An 18,615-nucleotide genomic window follows, 5' to 3' on the forward strand; every position below is an offset into this window, starting at 1 on the left:
TGTGTGTCAAATAACAATTAAGCGGCCATAAGCCAGCTGTGCTCCAGGGACTTTAGACTTGGTGGAATAGAGCAAGCATGAGAGGACAGAGAAGACGCATACTCCGGCTTTGTTTGGAAATGGTGGCCAAGTGAAGCAAGCGTTCCTGTCTTTCATTCTCCATTCCCCATGTTTACCCGGCTGGTTGGCTAAAAACTGAAGAAGCCGAAAGAGGAATAATACTCCTGATCTTGTCAGACCCACGAAGTATTGTATTTCAAGGTCTGCTTGAAAATCACATTTAATATTTATTATTTATTGCTTTAGGACATTTACAATGAGCTACATGTACTTCATGTGACCTTTAGGTTGCTTCAGAACACTGTCCATTCCGAAGAAGGAGCAACGTAGGAGAGGATTGCGTCCATTCAGGTCGGATTGAGCCCAATGCTGATGGTTTGTGGTCCCATAGCGTCCAGGTCCAGTCTAGAAAGTGAGTCTGAACAGTTCACTTTTCAGAGGTTGCCTAAAGTACATGTGATTGAGTTCTAATCTCAGGGAGCGCCTGAGGGCACTCAACTGTTTTAAGCCTTGTCCTGTCACAAATCTGCCTGTGTTTCAACAAATTGGACAACCGCTACATAAAACGTTATCTGTAGAAGGTACGCGTGTTCACCTTGGTGGATTCAGAAAATTCACCACAATCAGGTATATAGTTTCTCCTATTCACATCCTAAATCAGGCTGTAACACGTTCAAGCTCAGCCAATGCGACTCAAAGAGCATGCGTTGTATGATTCAGCCCCACCTTTTTACTTAAACCATCGACTTAAAGTTTTAGATCAGAATCGGGTGGAAATTTTCAGCCGATTGTATCAAAAGGAGACAAACATATATTGGGCAAAAAAGGTCTTAAAAAATTAAAGGACAATCACTGATAACAACGATCAACGTGCATCATAAGAACAATGTGATGCCAAATATAACAAATACAAATTTAACAGTAAAATAGTTCAAATTTGCTTTGAATAATAATCTTCACTTTAATGTTGATATTTTGAGCTGTTTGGTGCCTAGGAAACCTCCCTCTCAACCTTACTGTACCCCTATATCACTGGCCCTACATTCTACCTGGAATCGATAGAGAGAGAAAGATGCAGGCGTGTTATTTGTACAATCATTTCTAACGGAAACATGCGCAGTGCAACAATTGCTCAGCGGCATCCAAATTTAAATTCCAATGACAATCAACGCTTTTAGACAGATGATAAGAATTTGAAGGGAAACATTACTTTTCTGTTGCAGCATATCCATATAGTTAGAGTTTGTTTCTCAATATTTCATTACAGGCTTAGTCTTATATATTTCTATTGAAATTCAGACATTTTCTTAAACTAACGAAACATGAACTGACAAAGGACCGAGAGGCCACGAAATGCTAGATATTTTAAAATGTTGTCAAAATGGATGCAGACAAGTGGCTTTTTCTGAGTTGAAAAAGAATAGATGTTCTTAAGCAGACGTTTGTATCTTTGATACAAATTCATCGTTTCTTCCGTTGCGTATTCCAGTCATGTTTTAAGGCCGGCGTTTGGCCAAGAATGTAATGATTGCTGTTTTCAATTACTGTGGTGCTTATTCTGATTTGTCGTTCGGTCTGATTGGTGTCTCTTTGAGATCAGAACACTACTTTTTGTTTTACAGATGGTTGAACATCGGACAATTACCTTGAGTACCAGGACCGGCTTTATAAACTGGCTCATTCTTGTTGTACTACTTCTATTCACAATGTTCCCTTTCTTGAGAAGAATTATTTTCAAACCTCTTCAACTTCATACGACGAAGGGTTTATTCGAGGTCACTTCGCTTTTGTATTAAATGTGTTATTCTCTGTTTCTGTATTCCATCACTTTGAACACTGAAGAGGCCTGCACTTTTTGCTATCCACTTACAATTGCCTGGAGTCTTGACTCCACATGTATTGACTTGCAGACACTGCAGTTGAAGCATTTTTTTTATTATTTCTTGTTGTGCTCCTTGATCCACGTTTACTTTTGGCTCATTTGCCATGCTAAAGGCGCTGCCAACCACATTTCCAGACTCTATCGTAGCTCCACTAAAAAATCATTCTGTCGCCAACCCCTTTCTGATCACCTGCCAGGAGAAGCACGACTGACCACACCAACCTTCAAACAATTTCTCTGCGTTCCTCTCTCAGCACACCTCGTGCACAGATGGCGAGGCATAAACTATAATGATGCCCGGGCAAGCCAAGACTATTTCACATGCAAAATTCTCATCTTTGTAGTGCCCCCACTGCATCCTGCACGCCCATTTCAAGACCAGAAATTCATAAGACATTCAAAGCTTGCACTCAAATCAGATTCCTCAGTGTGCCTCCCACTTTATCTACCCCATATCTCTGTTTGACCCCTTTTTGCGACATTCTAGGAAAAATATAAATGAAACAAAAGCTCTTTCTCCCTTCCTGCCATCCATGATTTGATGGCCATACCTGCCTTCTAGGACTCAACCTTGTTTCAAACCCTTACTAGGACCATTTTCTCTCGGTGCTCAGTACACTTTCCTTCATGCGTCCTGATCAGTTACAAGTGTGTCACATATTCAAGCATCTATGTAAACACTCTACTACCCCAGGCACCAGGGTCGGACTGACCCATGTGGCCATCGGGCAGTGCCTGACCTGCTAGGTTGACAAGTCAGTGTGTGGTCGAACACTAAGAAAGAAAAGGGAACAATGGAGCGACTCCCAGTCCTCTTGGATAATTCAATAAAGTCAACAATAAAGGGAGTTATTCCACCTGATGCACAGGGTAGTGCATTAGATAAAAGGAGGAAAGTAAAAATGTACATTTCTTTAAAAAGAACCCTCACTCACCAACCTAGTTGGTTTCATGCTTCATCATAGGGTCCCCACTGAGTAGCCGAATGCCGCTCGAGTGTGCTACAAAGCCTGATTACAGCGGAGCTGGTTTTTTGAACCAGTACTGATAAACCAGGGAATGCATCAAAAAGTTACACCTTCCCAGGGGAGACGTAACAAGGAGAAACATCTCTTTTTCTCCAAACTTCTTCCTCTTTTTATGTATGCTGCATTCTCCAGCACACATAGAAAGAGGAATATACCTCCCAGAATTGTGCAGGAAGGTGTTCTTTCCTGCACAAAAAGAATCCTGGATGCAACACATGCACCCTTGACCAACAGTGGAAGGGTGTCTACATTGGTGCTAGGCTGCCAAAAGGGTGCTGGCACAGAGTAAAAGGCAGGAATGTGCTGTATTGCCTTAAAAATTGCACATTCCTGCTCTTTCCCCTATCACTCAGAGCAGCAAGGTGACTTGCTGCTCTGCTCTGCATGACTATTTCATATTTAGGCACCTCAGTGCTTTGTGCATGGTTGAAATTGTACCTTGTTTCAATACTCTAGCTAGTCTGTGATTTGCAAATGTTTTCCACTACATTCAGGTCTGCAATATGATATTTTTGTCTATATCCACTTTAAAAGCGGACTTAAATTGTTCTGCTTAAATTAAGGTCAAGGCTGATTTGCATATGGCCATGTCTGACCTGGGGTGGTGTAGAGTGCAAAAAAATTATGGATTTAGGCTCAGATCTCTGTACTGGGGTGAATGTACGACAATGTTCTGCATTCTGTCCATCACCTGTTGTTTTTGCCTTTGTCGCCCGAGTGGGATGGGTATGCTCAGACGTGAGTCATATGCTCTCCACTCCACTGGAGTCAAGCTATCCAGGCTGATGACGGCTGATAGCCAGAAACCAGTCCTTGGATGCTCGATTCTGGTCCAGGAAAGACATGGCTTGGCAGTTCGGGCTGGACTGTTCACATGAGGTACAGGGTCAAGGCTGATTTGCATATGGCCATGTCTGACCTGGGGTGGTGTGGAGTGCAAAAAAATGATGGATTTAGGCTCAGATCTCTGTACTGGGGTGAATGTACGACAATGTTCTGCATTCTGTCCATCACCTGTTGTTTTTGCCTTTGTCGCCCGAGTGGGATGGGTATGCTCAGACGTGAGTCCCATGCTCTCCACTCCACTGGAGTCAAGCTATCCAGGCTGATGACATCTGATAGCCAGAAACTGGTCCTTGGATGCTTGATTCTGGTCCAGGAAAGACATTGCTTGGCAGTTCGGGCTGGACTGTTTCAATGAGGCACAGGGTCAAGGCTGATTTGCATATGGCCATGTCTGACCTGGGGTGGTGTGGAGTGCAAAAAACGATGGATTTAGGCCCAGATCTCTGTACTGGGGTGAATGTATGACAATGTTCTGCATTCTGTCCATCACCTGTTGTTTTTGCCTTTATCGCCCGAGTGGGATGGGTATGCTCAGACATGAGTCCCATGCTCTCCACACCACTGGAGTCAAGCTATCCAGGCTGATGACGGCTGATAGCCAGAAACCAGTCCTTGGATGCTTGATTCTGGTCCAGGAAAGACATGGCTTGGCAGTTCAGGCTGGACTATTCCCATGAGGCACAGGGTCAAGGCTGATTTGCATATGGCAATGTCTGACCTGGGGTGGTGTGGAGTGCAAAAAAACAATAGATTTAGGCCCAGATCTCTGTACTGGGGTGAATGTATGACAATGTTCTGCATTCTGTCCATTACCTGTTGTTTTTGCCTTTGTCGCCGGACTGGGATGGGTATGCTCAGACATGAGTCCCATGCTCTCCACACCACTGGAGTCAAGCTATCCAGGCTGATGACGGCTGATAGCCAGAAACCGGTCCTTGGATGCTTGATTCTGGTCCAGGAAAGACATGGCTTGGCAGTTTGGGCTGGACTGTTCCCATGAGGCACGGGGTCAAGGCTGATTTGCATATGGCCATGTCTGACCTGGGGTGGTGTGGAGTGCAAAAAAACGATGGATTTAGGCCCAGATCTCTGTACTGGGGTGAATGTATGACAATGTTCTGCATTCTGTCCATCACCTATTGTTTTTGCCTTTGTCGCCCGAGTGGGATTGGTATGCTCAGACGTGAGTTCCATGCTCTCCACACCACTGGAGTCAAGCTATCCAGGCTAATGACGGCTGATAGCCAGAAACCTGTCCTTGGACGCTTGATTCTGGTCCAGGAAAGACATGGCTTGGCAGTTCGGGCTGGACTGTTCCCATGAGGCACAGGGTCAAGGCTGATTTGCAAATGGCCATGTCTGACCTGGTGTGGTGTGGAGTGCAAAAAAAAGATGGATTTAGGCCCATATCTCTGTACTGGGTTGAATGTATGACAATGTTCTGTATTCTGTTCATCACCTGTTGTTTTTGCCTATGTCGCCCGAGTGGGAGGGGTATGCTCAGACGTGAGTCCCATGCTCTCCACACCACTGGAGTCAAGCTATCCAGGCTGATGACGGCTGATAGCCAGAAACCGGTCCTTGGATGCTTGATTCTGGCCCAGGAAAGGCATGGCTTGGCAGTTCGGGATGGACTGTTCCCATGAGGCACAGGGTCAAGGCTGATTTGCATATGGCCATGTCTGACCTGGGGTGGTGTGGAGTGCAAAAAATCGATGGATTTAGGCCCAGATCTCTGTACTGGGGTGAATGTATGACAATGTTCTGCATTCTGTCCATCACCTGTTGTTTTTGCCTTTGTCGCCCGAGTGGGATGGGTATGCTCAGACGTGAGTCCCATGTTCTCCACACCACTGGAGTCAAGCTATCCAGGCTGATGACGGCTGATAGCCAGAAACAGGTCCTTGGATGCTTGATTCTGGTCCAGGAAAGACATGGCTTGGCAGTTTGGGCTGGACTGTTCCCATGAGGCACAGGGTCAAGGCTGATTTGCATATGGCCATGTCTGACCTGGGGTGGTGTGGAGTGCAAAAAAACGATGGATTTAGGCCCAGATCTCTGTACTGGGGTGAATGTATGACAATGTTCTGCATTCTGTCCATCACCTGTTGTTTTTGCCTTTGTCGCCCGAGTGGGATGGGTATGCTCAGACGTGAGTCCCATGCTCTCCACACCACTGGAGTCAAGCTATCCAGGCTGATGACGGCTGATAGCCAGAAACCGGTCCTTGGATGCTTGATTCTGGTCCAGGAAAGACATGGCTTGGCAGTTTGGGCTGGACTGTTCCCATGAGGCACAGGGTCAAGGCTGATTTGCATATGGCCATGTCTGACCTGGGGTGGTGTGGAGTGCAAAAAAACGATGGATTTAGGCCCACATCTCTGTACTGGGGTGAATGTATGACAATGTTCTGCATTCTGTCCATCACCTGTTGTTTTTGCCTTTGTCGCCCGAGTGGGATGGGTATGCTCAGACGTGAGTCCCATGTTCTCCACACCACTGGAGTCAAGCTATCCAGGCTGATGACGGCTGATAGCCAGAAACCGGTCCTTGGATGCTTGATTCTGGCCCAGGAAAGGCATGGCTTGGCAGTTCGGGCTGGATTGTTCCCATGAGGCACAGGGTCAAGGCTGATTTGCATATGGCCATGTCTGACCTGGGGTGGTGTGGAGTGCAAAAAAACGATGGATTTAGGCCCAGATCTCTGTACTGGGGTGAATGTATAACAATGTTCTGCATTCTGTTCATCACCTGTTGTTTTTGCCTTTGTCGCCCGAGTGGGATGGGTATGCTCAGACGTGAGTCCCATGCTCTCCACACCACTGGAGTCAAGCTATCCAGGCTGATGACGGCTGATAGCCAGAAACCGGTCCTTGGATGCTTGATTCTGGTCCAGGAAAGACATGACTTGGCAGTTTGGGCTGGACTGTTCCCATGAGGCACAGGGTCAAGGCAGATTTGCATATGGCCATGTCTGACCTGGGTTGGTGTGGAGTGCAAAAAAACGATGGATTTAGGCCCACATCTCTGTACTGGGGTGAATGTATGACAATGTTCTGCATTCTGTCCATCACCTGTTGTTTTTGCCTTTGTCGCCCGAGTGGGATGGGTATGCTCAGACGTGAGTCCCATGCTCTCCACACCACTGGAGTCAAGCTATCCAGGCTGATGACGGCTGATAGCCAGAAACCGGTCCTTGGATGCTTGATTCTGGTCCAGGAAAGACATGGCTTGGCAGTTCAGGCTGGACTGTTCCCATGAGGCACAGGGTCAAGGCTGATTTGCATATGGCCATGTCTGACCTGGGGTGGTGTGGAGTGCAATAAAACGGTGGATTTAGGCCGAGATCTCTGTACTGGGGTGAATGTATGACAATGTTCTGCATTCTGTCCATCACCTTTTGTTTTTGCCTTTGTCGCCCGAGTGGGATGGGTATGCTCAGACGTGAGTCCCATGCTCTTCACACCACTGGAGTCAAGCTATCCAGGCTGATGACGGCTGATAGCCAGAAACTGGTCCTTGGATGCTTGATTCTGGTCCAGGAAAGACATGGCTTGGCAGTTCGGGCTGGACTGTTCCCATGAGGCACAGGGTCAAGGCTGATTTGCATATGGCCATGTCTGACCTGGGGTGGTGTAGAGTGCAAAAAACAATGGATTTAGGCCCAGATCTCTGTACTGGGGTGAATGTATGACAATGTTCTGCATTCTGTCCATCACCTGTTGTTTTTGCCTTTGTCGCCCGAGTGGGATAGGTATGCTCAGACATGAGTCCCCATGCTCTCCACACCACTGGAGTCAAGCTATCCAAGCTGATGACGGCTGATAGCCAGAAACCGGTCCTTGGAATCTTGATTCTGGTCCAAGAAAGACATGTCTTGGCAGTTCGGGCTGGACTGTTCCCATGAGGCACAGGGTCAAGGCTGATTTGCATATGGCCATGTCTGACCTGGGGTGGTGTGGAGTGCAAAAAAACGATGGATTTAGGCCCAGATCTCTGTACTGGGGTGAATGTATGACAATGTTCTGCATTCTGTCCATCACCTGTTGTTTTGCCTAAATTAAAATGCTGACACGTATAGAATCGTTAACTATTTTGAAGATGGACACACCAACAGACACTCTTGAGGTAGGACCCACTGTTTTCAGTTCACAACAACTGAAGAAAACTGGGTGCAATGCCATTATTATAAAATATGTAAAAGGACCTCAAACATAATTATTAGGGGACCATAAGAAAAAATTGAATTTTTACCATGGCTGCAAAATCAGTAAATGCAGCACGTCACACTTTATTGACATATAGGCCTGCATGGTGTTATGCCTTAATATCACAGTTAAAATATTTATTGGCAAGTATATCACAACTATAATGTCAACTTCTAAAACATTATCTCAAAAGAGTTAATAATAGTAAATGTGTACTTACAATAATGATGGTATAGTGACAGTCTATCTGCAAGTTGATACAAATTAGTGACACACAACTAGAAGGCATTAATGCACTTTGCAGGGTAGTTCCCATTAGATACCATGGAAGTGCTCCACAAAGAACTAAAGGCCTCATGACGATGGTAGTTGGATGAACGTCCGACCGCTCTTACAGTGGGATTGGGACTGCACACCAAGTAGTCTGTGGTCCCACCAACCACATTTTGATAAGACTGCAATGTAGGCAGTTGGAAACTGCATTTGTCTACTGCTGCTTGTGCTTCGGCCTGGAAAAGGGCCACAGCACAAGCCATAATACAAAAAGGCATGTTTTCAAGCCTCCATGTGCCAAGCACCATGTGGTGCATGGCACAAGGTGCATGGATGTATTGGGGGCACCACATATGCCCCCCCTGGCCACTTAGCAGTGAAAAGGCTTTGGAAAAGGAAATCCTAATCCCTACAGCAGTGCCTGAACAGGCACCACCTCTATTGTAGGGATGAGTGTCCGACCGCTGCCCCAATAGTCTCCTTGAGCTATTTGGAGGCGGCGGTCTGCCCCCCAGACTGCAGCGGTCCGACCATTCGCAACGTAATGTGGTGGATGGACTGATGGCCTGGATGTCGGTGGGAGTGCCACAGACGGCTTGTTGGTGGGAGTCCAACCGACTTCAAAATGAGGCCCTATGTTTATCATTAGCTGAGCCATCTGGTTTCTTTCATCATCATCATCAAATATCTTTATTTCGGCTGCAACCATCAAAGATCTATTAAAATCCAACAATACAAAATGCAAGAAATACATGACATATTAAAACAACCAGATACAAAGAGACATCTAAATGTTAGCAGCAAAAACATAAAAGGACAATGCATAAAATAGTACAGTCTGGTTAATAAAAATTATACAACAACCATAGGTACTTAACCATGGTGTGCTAATAAAAGGGCCCATAGATACCACCACGTCTTGCATAAACTAGCCCTATGACATTTTATCCACCACATAGTTCCATGGAACTTTGCTACCCTGTAGACAAACAAAGGACAAAAATACGCTTTCAATATCCTGGTTTCTCTCAGCAAGTGACCTCCACACACTAAACAAACAATCATAACATTCACCCCCAGGGGAGAGGATGTAGCCTTACGTCTAGAGTGGTGGACCTTCAAGCTGGGAAACCGGATTTAAGTTTCTGCAACAACACGCAACATCCTGTTATTCTGGGCAAATCACATAATCTCTCTGTGCCTAACAAAAATGAATTTGTACATCTGTAACAAAACTGGTGCTCTTTTAAAGCACTCTGATACCTTATATCTTCGGGTCCAGTTCACGCTATATAAAACAAAAAAAACCAAAAAAGAGAGATCTAGTTTAAATCCATTGTTCTTTCTAATTCAACTTTGCCTTGAAAAAAATGACATTCTTTCTTTCCGATTTAGGTGTAAGTCAGAAATGGTGTACTGCATTTATACTTTGGATGAAGACTTCACAAAATAATCATTTTGCATTGGCTTAATATAGAAAATATTTGACCTTACTTACCCTGTGTTTACAATACCCCGGTGTGCAAATGAATGACTTATTTGCCCATATGTGCACTCATTCATGTAATTTGGTTTTCACAATATTTCCTTGAGACAAACCTAACAGATTTAGGTTTTGAACCAGCTTGCTGGACCGAGTTAATTTCTCTGTTGCCAGCTGGCAGTTCAAATCCATGCTAGACAATAGGTCAATTCCTATGGGATTAACCTTCTGCTAGTGGAGGAAGTGGCAAGAAGAAATGTTCTTAAGATGAATTAGTTGACTCTGACCAGCCTGAGCATGCCCTTCTCACAGGTATGAGGGAGAGCTCAGACACCCGTCACAGCAGGGTTTCCCTCCAAAATCTTGGACGATAGGTGCCAGTTTTGCAGTGTCAGAGCTAAGGTCCAGAAAGAACTCTTGGAGAGAATAGCTTGACTAGGTTATTTTGAAAATACCCAAGATGCTGTGCTAGGCATGTCCCTGTCTGTGTGTCTATGAGCAGCGGAGGGGTGTTTTTGAATCTCTGATTTTTGCAGCGATGCCCACCTTCTATCTTAAACCCCTGCAGGAGGGACAGACTTTAAGAGAAGATGGATCTACGGAAGCAGATGGAAGGGCCCACCAAGAACAACTAACTTCTTCCTGGAGAGGGCTCCAGACTCTATGTGGACTGCAGCGCCAGAGGTATTGTCATTAGTATTCACTTGGAGAAAAAGTGGATGGCGGACTTGCTGGGGAACATTAAGAAAAAGGTTCTGTTTTAATTATGTGGACAAGTTCTGACTGGTGGTGCATTGGGAAGGAATAGTCCAGACTCCTACAGGACAGACAGGTACCCTGCACATTGCCAGGATCCATGGGCCCAGGAGAGCGTATGCAGGTTGTTTTGTCTACTTGGAGAGCTGTGGGGTGCTGCTGTTGAGAGACCTGTTGCCAGGCTTCCAGGAACTGAGGCGTGAGGACATATCCTGAGCTCTTACTCAATGAATGGAACGCAGTCTAAATAAATAAAAAAGCTTCAAAGAAAATCATCTAAATATAGAGTCCAGCAGGCCCTGCCAATATACTTCTGCTGACTATAGCATATCACGAGGAGTAAAATGCAACATATATTATTGAAAGAGACTCAAAAAGGCCCAATTTATTTGTGTTGTTGAATTTGATTGTGTGTGGCCTGCCCAAAGGGCTCATTAGGCTGCCAAGCTGAGCAACTCCTTACTGTACTCAGCAGTTAGTTAATCACACTCCTAAAAAGGACCAGTGCCCTCAGGGACTGGCCCAAGAAATGTGCATCATACTCCACATTTTCCATGGCAGGGCTCCTCTAGAACACAATGTACAAAGCGCATCTATCGCCCTCCTCTTTGAGCGAATGGGTGAAGCACACCTGGAAAGGGGAGACAACCTACTTCCATGCTGTTAAGAGAAGGCAAAAAGAGAGCTGGCTGCGCTGTCTGGTACAGGAAGGAGTTAGCTGAGCAGTTAGAAGAGTCAGCCCTCGGAAACTGTGGTTCACAGGAGGCCAAGGCAAAGTAAAATTGATGTTCTTGCCGTAGTGGGTGGGGAATTAGGTGACTACGCAGGCTTTGGCTCCCATGTGGTCCAATCAAAACTGTGCACAGATGTCAATGAGGGACAGGGTCACCCATTTGTTGAGAAGTGAATTCACTAGCAAGATTTTGAGTGTCAAGAAAAAAAATAAAGGCAGATGATAACTTTTTGGGCTGTTTCGGTAGACAATGTTGAATACTGAAAGCACACCAGAAGGCATTAAGACTAACTGAAATGTGCAGGTTTGTGCTGGAGTGTTTTTAAGCAAAGGAGATACCACCAAACCATTCCTAAGGCTTTGGTGGCTGCCAGGAGAGCGGTAGTCCCACCACATGACGCCACGGCTCACTCCCTCTGCACGTCTTTTTCTCGAAATTTAAGGATAGTGGGGGCTGATTACAGAGGAATACACGATTGGAAATTCGTCATTCACGTTGAATCGGGAGCCTCCGAAAAAGTAATTATCTTTTAAGTGCTCTCACGAACTATGGAGAGTTCTATCTGATCCTAGCTATAGCCCTGAAGAAGTCTATGGTTAACTTCACCAAGACGAAACACGTGTTGGCGGCTAGTGTGTTTTATGAAGAAAAACAGCATTATTAAAAGAAGATTTGAAGATCACTCATCTTTTGGAATTTGTTTACTTGTATTGGTGTACTCTTGTCTAGCTCAGGATATATTTTGTTTAAGTCCCACCACATGAGCCCTAGCCTCACTTTTTTGGAGTTAGCATGCTAAGTCTACCGGGTCAAGAGCTTATGACCCTGCAACAATTGTTTTTCCTTAATCAAACGCTGTTTGAGTTTTTTCTCAGAGACTCTGGGGTTTCATGTACTTTTATTGATGGTTCCTATGCGGTTATCAGTTAATTGTGTTAGTGTAACAATAAGGCTCTACCACTAAAATGTGCACATGGTTTAGTGAGGTGTGAAATTTATAATCACTGTGTATTTGTCATATCTATGAAAGTTCAGTGTATTATTAACCTCATCTGAAACACTCTGGAATGTTTTTATGAATGAAGTGCATTAGGAAAGGTGCTTATGTAAAGCATTTGAATAATATGGTGACAGTAGGTCTGCCTTTTTTAGGTCGAGCATTCGAGACCTCTTGCATATACTTTAGTATACACTTATATGTAGATTTATTTTGTGGGCTCTGGAGATCAGCCCTTGGACTTGTCTGCTTCCAATTAGGGACTTTCTTTTCTGTGCAGCTGCCTCTATTTAACTGTATTGATAGAAAACGACCAGTAGAGGTCAGTAAAATACCAGAATTGCTTTCTGCTTGTTCAGCTGCCTCTATTTACATTTCTCGATAGAAAACGACCAGCAGAGGACAGTAAAATACCATAATCACTTAAGCATTCTCTAGATTCCAGTTCATAGAAATTGTCTTCCACGAGCACCCGTAGACAATATGTTTTTCAAATCTTGAATTTTCAAATATATGACCACCGAAGACCCCTATTTACTATTAAAAAACAGAGCTTTGGATTAAACCATTTCCTGCTGAAAGTCAATGTTTCTCTCCATGTTTCTCCATACCTGGCGCTTCACACAGTTTGGTGCTTACTTTCCCTCCATGATAAAGATTAGTAGATGTTTCAGCTCGCAGGCTAATGTGCTGCATACCTAAGTACATATAAGGACCCAAAGGCAAGGCCGATTGCATTGCAAATGTTTGTTTAAATGTACCATCCCATAGTGTGTTAGGCGGCTGAGGGTATTTTATTTTAAGGGATAAGGTTTGCTAGAGTGCACACAGAGTACATTTAGGAGGTTACTTGACTTAGGGGACATTTCTTTGTGAACACTTTGGAGAGACCCTATAAGCAATTCCTCCTAAATGATTGTATATAATAGTTAATATGCGTGGAGTATTTATTTTTGAGTGTAGTGAGGAACCACACTATCTGGACTGCAATTTATTAAGTATTGTTTGTTACTAAGTTCAGTGTCTGTGGCTCATGGCACTTTCCCTGAGTAAGCCTTGGTCGACACTGTCACCTTTGAATGAGATTCAAGCGCAAAATTGCGTACTGGTTCCCAGTTTGCGGACTGTAAGACCTGGCACCATTGGCGTGGGTCTCCATTCCATTTTTGCTGCTGCCTCATGTATTTTTGCTGGTGTTAGATGCTTTGGGCACTATGCCACTGCTATCCAGTGCCAAAGTGCAAGTGCTCCCTATTGTAAATTCAGGTATTAATCAGTGGTTTCATGTTTGGCTATTTGGTTTACTTGTCAGACCCTAGTACAGTGCACTGATTGTGCCCAGGGCGTGTAAATCCAAATGCTGCTGAGGGGCTTGCGGCACTGGTTGTGCCACCCACAGAAGCAGCCTTGTAAAATATGTCTAAGGTCTGCCATTGCAGATCCTGCATGCAGTCTGGTACTGTCATGCTGACTGGGCAAATGCACCCACTTACCAGTCCCTAAACCTTCCCTTTTCTTCATATCAGTCACCTCTATGGTAGTGCCAAGGGCAGGGTGCATTGTAAGTATAAGGTAGGACAAGCCCTGATGTGTGTGGCATGTCCTAATATTGAACTACAGCCATTTTCGTTTTTCACTATTGCAAGGCTACCGGTTCTCCATAGGCCAGAATGGGCTGTTAGAATTATTACATTTTATAATCCTAACTGACTCGGAGAACATAGTGGAAATTCCAGTTTAGTATGCCTGAACCCAGAATGATAAAATACATCTTTTAGTGAAGTTGTCTTTAACATTCTGTGTTTGCAAATACCACTTTTAGAAAGTAGGTATTTGCTTGCCTAACCTTTCAAGCCTGCCTCTGCTAGGTTGTGTATTCCTTGTCTGGTTTTGTGAGTGACAGTGCTGGGGAGTTCCAAGAGACAGGATGAGTCAGCCAAGTGGTGAATAGAGAGATCTGCATCTAGATGGGAGGGAGGAGTTGCACCTGAACCTTGAATAGGGCTATGCCAGCCTTCCACATTGCTGGCTCCACCTCCTGTGGGGCGTCTGATGTGTCTGCCCTGCACTGTGAAAAGAAAGTTGAAGTCTGGTAAACAGAGGGCTTCAGAACTGGTTTGGACTGGGCAAAGGCCCCTCTCCCCTCAGAGAACAAAGGATTTTGGGGTATAAATATTGGGACCCTGATCCCATGAAATTAGATCACTTTGGACTACAAGAAGAAACATTTACTGGGGAGAGGAACCTGAAGAAACTGAGGAGAGACTATTCCCAAGCTGAAGTGCTGCTTGGGGATTGGCCTGCAGTCGTTGCCTTACTGACAAAGGAAGGAGAAAGGAACTTTGTGTACTTTGCTTTCAACTTGCGAAGGATCTCCAAGGGCTTGGAAAAGAGCTTGCCTCCTGCTGAAGTCTCAGGGACAACCGACTTCACCCCCCAGATCCCCAGAGTTCTTGTGGAGGTGCCTGCTGCTGGTTTGGGCTTTCTGAGGAACTGTGTGTTGCAAGCAGCTGGAAGCACGACTCATCGAAGAAGAAGCTGTCGTCGGTGCTGCTGCTGCCGTCGCATCGTGAATGTCGGCACTGTAGCTGTAGCATTGCACCGCGAGAGAAGCGTTTCACAACGAAGAGGAAGCATGTCGCCGTCACTGCTGCTGCCGTTGCAACTCCGAAGGAGGGTGTCGCCGTTGTAGCTGTTGCATTGCACTGCATCGAGAGTAGAGTCTCGCAAGGAGGTGGGAGCGTGTCGCCGTTGCTGTGCCTGCCGTCGCAACTCTGAAGGAGGGTGTCGCTACTGGACGTGTCGCACTGCACTGCACTGCACCACATCGAGAAGCACGCTGCCGTCATCGTGGATGCTGCTGCTGTAGTTGTCGCATTGCGCAGAAGCTTCACGCATCGTGGGAGAAGAGTGTCGCAGTTGGAGCTGTTGCAGTCGCATCGCTGAATAAGGGTGTTGCCGCTGCAGTCCAAGCATCGAACCGAGAACTTCTCACATCCCTGGAGAAGCGTGCTGCATCTGGAAGATCTTCACGTCTTTATTTATTTGTACTTGAACTTTGCCGCATTTCCCTCGCTGCGACATTGCTTGTCGTGGAAAAGCAACGCTACCTAAGGTACATTGAAGCAAAGATTTGCATCTTAAGAACTGAACTTAACTAAGCTAAATCTACCAATTAAAAGTAACAGTATTGTGTATTTTTTGTCGTTTATGTTCTTGTGGTAAATCTATATAAAGTATACTTATTTTTTCATATAAAACCTTGTGTGGTGTCCATCTGTAGTGTTGTCACTGGGTTACTGTATGTAGTCACAAATGCTTTACACACTGCCTCGGAGATAAGCCTGTCTGCTCGTGCCAAGCTACCAAGGGGGTGAGCAGGGGTTATTTTAGGAGTGTAATCCCCTTATCCTGACAAGAGGCAAGGGTCCCTATTTGTCACAAGTACCTACATGTGCCAACTAGAGACCCCCAAATCTAACACGGACCTGCAGTAACAGTGCCTCAAAATACCTGTTGTTACAAGTGGGGGCCTGTATCCTCTGGCTTCCCTGGGACACCCCACAACCTCCGCCCCAGATTCCTCACATAAACACTCTGTAATGAAGAGAATCTGGGCAGGAAAGAAGCATGCAGAAAAGTCAGAGAGACTGAACATACCACTCACAACAATACTAATTTAAAACCTCTTTCCACTCATCAACTTTCACCTTCTCCAAATTAAATTCTCATAGATCGTGAGACTACAGCATATGTCTCCGCAAATAATAAATTACCATTTAATAAGCGAGATAACCTTTGCTCAACCTAATAAGTCATCTTGTGGTATTTGCCTTCCAAATGCCATGTCAAATGAAACCTTAACTTTGAAAACTGAAGCTACCAGTAAATCTGCCATATGATTGCAATTTGAACAGTGAGCAGAGACTATTTCTCTGTGACACAGCAATGCATAGCATTGTGATCTTTAAGAGGGAACGTGACTTGCCACTTCCAGCCAGTTGATCTGTTTACTGATGTGAGACACATCCTCCCGGCATCTTCGGCCAATAGGTGTTGGCGTCTAATTGGTAAAATAAAAACAAGTCACTGATTCAGTGAAATGCGAATAACCTGCATGTGCAGGGTATTCTGAGTCATAATTCAAATAGTTTTCATTTTTTGTATATAATTTACTTGAGTCATTTGTGTACATTTTAGACAATTTACGATTTTTTTTCTTCAAACCTACGTGAACTTATGTGGATAACTTTGCAACTATACAAGGCTGAAATGTGTTACGCTATTCACATTTGCATGACCATCAATAATTTTGCAACAAATTATGTCATAAAATGTAACCCCAAAGTGAAACATTCTGCCTACGGTTGTCTTTATACATAGAAAAAAATGCAGAAAGGAAGCTTGCAGAGAAAATGTATCCAGGCATTTTCTATCTCAGAAAGGTTTGATTAAAGTGAAACATGTTTTGCAATGCAGTAAAAATTATCTCTAATTCCACAGAAAATATGATGCACGGAAGAAGACTAATTTCTACCAGGCATCTTGTGAATTAAGAATATCAGGAACTTCCTAAAACAGGTTGGGTTTAAAAAACCATAGTAAACTCCTAACGTGCAAGCTGCTCTTTCGAAAGTGTGTGGCTGACAGAAAGAAAAGAGTATTTAGGCCAGATGCTGCGCCACAAGACCCAAGAAGAAAATGTTCATATGTCTAAGGATGAATTGAAAACTTTTAATATTTTCCTGCACTTATCTAGGTCCAATTATGGGAGAATTCGCTCTTTTATGGAAAACTGATTATAAAAAGCCCACAGCTGTTTCTACAATTTTAGACCTCCACCCCTGTTAACAAAAAGTATTTTACAACACCTAAACCAGAATCAGACACTCTGCTTCTACTATAAGACTGTTATGTGTTAGCTCCTTTGTGTTCATAGACAAAGATCTGAATTATTGTATATAGGTAGGTTGTTTCACAAGTAACTCACACAAATGTATGCCAAAAATTCAAATACATTTATTTCTATTTTAAATGTGTATCTGTGAAATATTTTGATGAAGCATCAGCAGGCTCTACTCACTCCTTAGTAACCTCCCTGCTCTTTTCTCTCACCTTGAGTGCCCTGCTGAAGCAGGCTGTCTTGCATTAAAACTGTACTATATCAGGGATGTAACGGAGGCCCCCACAGCCCCTGCAGAGTGGGGGATCTCCAGGCTTTCTTGTTTTAGAGGGGTCCCCCTCGCCCTCTGCACAATGCTTGCAATGGCATGAAATAAGACTTGTTGTTAAACACTTGTTAAACACTAGGGAAAGCAACTCTGCTTTCCCAAGCAATACCCTGCAGTGTGGGTGGAGGGGACAAATGTTCACGGCCCCCATTGAACCCAAGATCAATGAATATCTGTGTATTATCTGTGTTTCCGCAGTTTATATGTCTGCGTTTGTATTGCCATTCCTAATTATGTATTTTTAGGAAGTCTTTTTAGGTCTCGCCGCATAGGCAAAATGACCTATTCCTATCGCTTCAAACACGTTCACATGTTCCATTGCCTTCAATTGCAATGCTTGCACGTCTGGCGATTTCCTTGCAGGAGTGCACTGCGCCATATGGTGGCACCATATGGTTTCACGCTCCCGCAAGGAGTTCACACAGGCCCCCTCCCCCTGCTGGCGCGCGAGCCCTTGAGGCTTTGCCAAGGCTTGTTCGCGTTGGTGCCGCATTGTGAATCATTTCCCACTGCTGGAAGTGAATGCTGATTGTACGAGGGGTTTGTTTGGGATTCGAACCCCTGCCCCTCTTCTTCTCAAAACCCCCCTTAATAGAGACACATGGTTGGCGTGAACAAGCGGTTCTGTATGTATTTAGTGGGCCTCCTGCCCCCTCAGTAAAGATCTACGCTTCGGTGGGTCCAGCATGCAGATGTGCACATCTGTCTGTTGCAGGCGGGCTTCTCTCTCTAAGGCTTTGGCATGTCTGCCCTCCACACCTCGAAAATGCCCCCACCACTACTCTCGAGCAGGCAGAATACCTGGTAGAGAATGTGCCTGGAAGGAGGCGTCGCGAAAGGATAGGCGTCTGCCTCGGACATATGCTGCCCCCCCGCCCCCCAAACATACAAGATATCTCGGTGTTCCGGAAGCAAGAAGGGCCTTGCTTTTGTCTGTTATTGTTATGAAGACGGGCTTTGTGTTTGTTTTAATTGTGTAGAGGGTGTGTATCCGAGCGTACGGTGTGTATCTCCAGTCATCGTGCTAGGTCCGGAAACTATCACACGGGTGCAGCCGTGTGAAGGGTGCATCTGAAAGTGTGCCAGTGGAGTAGGCGGGCTGATACCTTGGGGGGTT

This window comes from Lissotriton helveticus, chromosome 1_1, assembly GCF_964261635.1.
Source record: "Lissotriton helveticus chromosome 1_1, aLisHel1.1, whole genome shotgun sequence".
Taxonomy (NCBI): Eukaryota; Metazoa; Chordata; class Amphibia; order Caudata; family Salamandridae; genus Lissotriton; species Lissotriton helveticus.